The sequence below is a fragment of the Mizuhopecten yessoensis genome, unplaced genomic scaffold (assembly GCF_002113885.1).
Source record: "Mizuhopecten yessoensis strain PY_sf001 unplaced genomic scaffold, ASM211388v2 scaffold10975, whole genome shotgun sequence".
Lineage (NCBI taxonomy): Eukaryota > Metazoa > Mollusca > Bivalvia > Pectinida > Pectinidae > Mizuhopecten > Mizuhopecten yessoensis.
Genome location: NW_018408815.1, coordinates 505,087 through 511,613, shown reverse-complemented (window position 1 = coordinate 511,613; position 6,527 = coordinate 505,087). Strand labels below are relative to the sequence as shown.

The window sequence follows — 6,527 nt, the reverse complement described above, 5'->3', positions numbered from 1 at the left end:
TATTAGTGTATTTATATTGATAATAAATCAGATGATATTGAAACACAATCAACCCAATTCAAACTACCATTAACATTAACACAGGTCGTCGAAAGTAACCTAGAGATTAAAAGACAAACAATGAATTCCATGCACATCGTAGATTATATGTCAATTGGTGTTTTTTTAAAGAATGACATACACAGTCAATAACCGTATTTTGCCCTAGGGACAAAATATCCTGCACTTTTTACGGTGCTAGAAATTTCTGTCTTGTCTCACGATCGAACGCGTACGTGGCATGCGCAATACAACAAATGTTGCAGTAATATCACATTCTAATGGCTGCTGTCCAATTTTGATGTTGCATTGTTGCAATTAAAAATGTCAATATAGCAGGAAATGAAAACAATCAATCGCTCCTATATGATGTAAAAACACTCGGTATAAGAGATTTGAGAGTGAGGAAAGATATCCTTATCTAAAATGCAACAAGATTATCCTCAGATTTACATTATATATTACAGAGAGATGATACTTAGTATACATATATTGTCCTGGTGGTATGGAGGTACAGAAACATGATATCCGATCCCCGGGAATAAGCCTGACCCTTAAGAGCAATACCCGAGTAACCAGGGGAGGGGGATACTCGCGTTGCACTAATCGAAATAAATAGTTTATTACACGTGGACACAATAGAACAGTAACACATGTACAGTAGTATAGATCATCAGAGCTACTCGCTTTTACTTCAGTCATTAGGAACTCAGGGGTGATAACTCCTACTGATTCTGCAGCGGAAACTCGGCTTAGAAAGATATACGACGTTTCATTTTGAAGTCATGTGATCCACATAATCCAATCAGATAGTATTATGAAGATTAGGTATAATAAATTTCAATACTATAACATTGGAAACATTAACTACGGAATGTCATTATGTTATCACCTCTTGTACGAGTATGGCCGTACTTAGGCCTTCCCGTCGCGAAGAACGTTTTGCCCGCGTCTCCACCTCAATACTTTACAGCAGCTACATGTATTGGTTAATCGGGTCATTATAAACGTTATGTCCTCCCTAAGATGAATTTGTAATACCTCTGATGGCATATAAATCAGTTAAGCAGGCGAATTTCTTACCCAAGACAGCAGCAGACTCCATTTGGTCAAAACAGTTGAACATGTGAAGAGTGGTGATGTATGCCATTGTTAGAAAATATTCTTAAGTATCAACAAAGGATAATAATGGAAACAGAAGTATGTATGTTTCAGACAGGGATGAATAGACGGTTAGTGTACTGTAATGCAAAATATACTTATAATTAGAAGTGTAATCAGAAACGAAGTGCACAGATTTTGAGGAAAAAAAGCATTTGTACAAAAACTAACCTACCTTTATCTTCAAATTATACAAAGTCAATGATGTTTTGCCAGCCGTTGTCAGTGAAACATTGCACTTAAAGAATCTTTCAAGTGTTAGAGTATATGTCTTCGTACAAAAGATTAGGTTTCGTTTCATTGGTAATGACAACGTCTAGTTGGATGTCGATATTTCCTCGTGTAAAAGTCTGTGCAGAAATAATCGAGCTTAACACAAGTCTCAGGTGAGCGTCCTATGCATCGGTGTTGTGCTCCATTTGTCACCGAAATCGTGAACACGACAGAGGCGGGAATAGTGTTGAGCACTGCTGTCTAGGATTTCTGTCAATAACCCGTTTTTGTCGCCGTGAAGTACTTAGTGGCTTAACTGCTACCGAACAAACAAACCTGATACAGAATCAATAGTGACCTTCCCAATAGGAAATTAAATTTAGCCAACGAAACTCTTTAACTAGACCAATCGCCTACATTAATTAGAGTATATTTAAATGTGTTCAAAAATAATAAGGGGTAAGATATACTTTGTAGGTTATGATACACCTTAGAAGACCGCCTTTTAACTAAACACAATACTGCATGTATTGCATTATATTCAGTTTAATAGCTTGTATATATTTTTAAATAACTGCAGGCTGTGAGGGAATATAACTGTTATGCAAAAATCGTGTAAAGAGTGATTTGATATGAGGCCCCTTATGTTGTGTGGAAGCTATCGTTTGAATATTTATTTATTTATTTATTGCATGCTCTGCTGTAATACTGTCTGACATTCAGTTATATCATATTCATATATCAAATTCCGTACATATCTATATATGTGTTAGTGACCTTTGAGGTGTGGCAAGGCCATTGTTATTTATGTTTAGTTAAGATTTCAACGCCGTGGCAACAGCGACACTATAATGAAGAATGGTGGCGTCTTTCACCCTATGATGTACAAGAATATATGTTATAGTATGTAAAACAATGACCTTAAATTATCAAAATGATCTAGAATCATAGATTACAAGCCATTTTCGGTGCAGTAAAGGTGAATGGCATACGGTTGTTTACCACTCCTTGACGTGGCATTCACTGACAGCGACAAGATTGGATTAAGGAGATAGGCTGAACTTATATTGCTCGCACTTAATAGGGGAGACAACATGTTTATCACATTTCTGTATGTACCGGCACGACTACAGTATGGTAATTGATTGAGTGATTGAAACACGGAGACGAATACAGTGCGCACAGATCACGGGATACCAATCACAATAAAAAGTCACCTATTTAACAAGCGGCACAGCCTCTGTTATAGGATTGTAGAGGCAGTACTATGTTCTATAGACGGTAACGGTATCTCCGTGCATCTTCGAGAAATGCAACATCAATACATCAAAACAATAATTAGTAATTAACTGAAAACAAAAATAAACACACGCATGCTAAAATATCTTTGTGATCTATGCGTGATGGAATGTTAATGTTAGGAAACGCGACTCTATGAACATTTTTAACATATGTTCTGCGGCAGGAATGTTATTCCTGCAATTCGGACGGATTCAATCCTAATTTTGTAAAATTCCACAAATGTAATCATCCCACACTCTGAAATCATGTAATTGCGCTAATTGTATTGATTCAATCATCAATTCATTTAATCAGTTATTATACCCCCATTTACAGGAGCTTGTTACATTGTATCAGCCGTCAAGATCACTGCGGTCGGAGTCAGAATCTTTGTTGTGTGTCCCAAAATCTCGTACTGTGACCTACGGAAACAAATGCTTTGGGAGGGTTTCGGCTACGTTGTGGAATAGCTTACCATCTGCTATTAGGAAGTCAAATACCCTGGCCAAGTTCAAGAGGGACATAAAAACTCACCTCTTCACGTCTGCATTTTAGAATCTTTGCAAAAACGTCATGTAAATACCACCCTTTTATTTGTTCAATTATGTGCACATTGCTTGTTAAATGCATGAAAGTGATTGCAAGCCTTTGTTGTTTGTTTTCACAATTATAACCATTATTATTATCTGTATGTTGTAAAGCGCAATTTTACAAATTATATAGGGCGCTATATAAATACTGTATATTATTAGTATTATTATTACAACAGACTTAGTCAAATGGGTTTTTTTCTGTTTTGATTTGCGAATACATAATGTCTGAAAATTCCTAAAAACCCTTTTTAACATCCTTTTGTGAAACTGTCTACACATTATCCTTACGGTATTAAACTATACATGACATTTGACATACATGTAATTTCGTCATATTTTATTGGAGAGAAGGGAACATTATTAAGTCAGCCTGTTGCTTACATCTCTAGTAAAGTTCTTCTCGGGCGTTTCTCAAAATATATATGCACAGCGGATTAACCAATACCGTGTGATTTTTTAAGAAGTCCCCTCAACTCAGAATATCCCTTATCAGTTTCAGGGTCGACGTTAGAAATGTCAAATAAATACCTGTATTATAGGGTTACCTATATATGTTTAATTAGGTTTGGTTTGGTTTAGTATTGTTTAACGCCCTATCAACAGCTATGGTCTTTTAAGGACGGCCTCCCCTGTGTGCGAGATGCATGCGTGTAGTATAAGGGTGTGTTTTTGGGAGGCTGCGATATGTTCTCGTTTGTCTCCTTGTGATAGCGCGAAACTGATGGCGACTTTATAGTGTTACCTCACTGAAACATACTGCCGAAGACAGCCAGCAGGACACCTCACCCGGTCACATTATACTGACAACGGGCGATCCAGTCGTCCCACTCCTAAATGGTTCCCGCCGCGACACTACTCACCAGGGGGCGCGCGTGTACTAGGGGGTTACTACCGATGCCAAGATGGCGGACGAGTGTTTTCAGAACTGGTCGGTACAGAAGCTGAAGACTGAATTGAGGAAACGGAGTGCTACTACCCATGGCAGAAAAAGTGATTTAGTTGAGAGGTAAAACATATTTTATTTCATACTGAATAAAAGCTGCATTTATTGTTGCCTTTCTATCAGTTTCACCCGTCAGCTGTTCGAGTAATCGACTGTCACTGTCGGTGTCATCGAAAGTGAAAGTAAGTTTGGGGACGGGTCCGAAATACATAATTATTATATTCGTTTATTTTTTTGATCGGCGTAGATCTCCATTCCTATCAATAATGATTGAGATCAAGGTGTGAAGAAAATAGGAATATTTTAACAGTGCTTCTTTTCCTGGTTTGAACAAGCAGGGGGGGGGGGGCGGCAACAATCCCACCGTCTTCTTTCTTTTGATGTCCTCCGTCTCGGAATTGACGATTATAAACGTGTTAGGGGATTAACAACAAAATGTGATTAATTTACTTTGAGGGTTTTTGCCATAAGATAAAAAAGTTTTACATCAGGTAAAAACGGCGTTATTCAGTTGTGTATTTGTTGGAACACAGCCAGGATCTATTTGATCACAGGAATATGCATAAAGTTATTTTGAGTAATGTGCAACACCTTATGATTAAGAAAACCATTCAGGGGTAGAATCGTCCCTCTGAATAGCAGTATGCATGAGAAGTGTGTAGGTGAACTATAATGTTCTCATCAAAAGTTATCAGTATACAAAAAGATGTATAGGAACACAGGGGCTCCGAGAACAAATTACAGAATATACATGTTTGGACTGTCTCTTTAGAAATGACATTTTTTATATTATTTGTTTCATATAACAGAAATTAAGGAATGAAATTAAACACATGTAGTGTAATAGTAGTACTACAGACTGATTTTGTTTTTAACTCACTAATTATAGACTGCATATTTTTGTTTTTATTATTTTTAGATTAAAGGCCTATGAAAGAAATAGGAACTTCAAACAATCTGCTGTTTACCTGCCCGATGCCATTTGTGTGTTTGGCCAGTTGTTGGATTTCAGCAATTGATACCAGATCACAAGATTATCCTTCCCAAATTGACTTGGCTGCAGATAGAGGAGTACTTCTTGTACAGATTGGCAGGTATTTATAATCGAAAGATTGAAATACAATTGAGTGTCATTGGTCATGTTGCAAGTGAATTTTATTTCATTAAAACATTACACAGCATTCTAATTAGTCATAGTCCCGCAACTCTTAATGTAATGCAGCTAGCTCAATCCTGTGTACACTGTATTCCTATTTTCAATTACTTTTTACAATTCATAGATATTAAAATTTCATATATAAATTTTTAATGAATAGAACAACCAACACAAGTCAGCCAAAAGTTGTAGTAATGTCATGATCATCACACCGTGACCAAATCACATGGTCTCACAATGCACAGCTGACCTTTGTAATGTGTAATAAAATTGTAATGTGGAATAAAATTGAAAGTACTAAGCTTAAATGCAGTCATAGGTTGGCAAGCAGACAGTTGGAGCCCTTAATTTCTACCAATCTTTTATAAAAATTCATTGTTTCAAAATGACCCAGATTTACTGCAACTCAACTTCAGACTTTTTTTGGTAAAAATCATTCATATCAATACTTTTACAGATTACTGAAGAAGGTGCTCGGGAGTTGGAGACCCAAACCAAATTCCAAGTGAAAAGTAAAAAAAAAAATGGGTGGAGGAGAGACAGTGGAGGATTACTGCATCTAGGTTTGGGGAAGTAACACATGCTACCTGTCATCGAAACATGGGGGAACTTTGTGAGAGTCTTGTTTCATCTTGGACTCTTAACACAAAAGCCATTCAGCATGGACAAAATTATGAAAAGAAAGCTTTAACCAAATTTGAACAAACAATGATGTGAAGAGGGCTGGACTGTTTGTACACCCAAAGTATCCATATCGGGGGGCTTCACCTGATGGAATCAACGATGAAAAGGCTACACTTGAAATAAGATGTCCATTTGTAGGTTGCACATCATTTATCACAACCAGCAAGATGTTTCCATTTCTTATATATGATGTACTTTGTTGTACATGTATATACATGTACTTTTGTAGACATGCTTGTCCAAAAGATAGAATTTGACACTGAGTACTGTGAATTCAGTCCGTTACCCACACTAAACCTATATTATGTGAAACATTTCATGACTTACATTGCTTCTCATATGTAAAAAGGTCAAGGTCAATATCCTTGTTACTTTCTATAGATTTTTATTGTCAATATTATCATATTTGCTGTAGTTAGCACAAATGGCACTCAAAAATTGTTGAAATGGGGTTCTT

The 6,527-nt window shown here is 36.6% G+C and overlaps 1 long non-coding RNA gene across 1 annotated transcript; it reads left to right on the top strand.

Annotated features, from left to right (window-relative positions):
- The first annotated feature begins 4,167 nt into the window (after window positions 1-4,167).
- LOC110464250 lies at window positions 4,168-5,903 on the top strand. The gene is made up of 3 exons (XR_002464484.1): window positions 4,168-4,293; window positions 5,150-5,324; window positions 5,844-5,903. It is a non-coding gene; the product is annotated as an uncharacterized LOC110464250 (long non-coding RNA).
- Window positions 5,904-6,527: the final 624 nt, after the last annotated feature.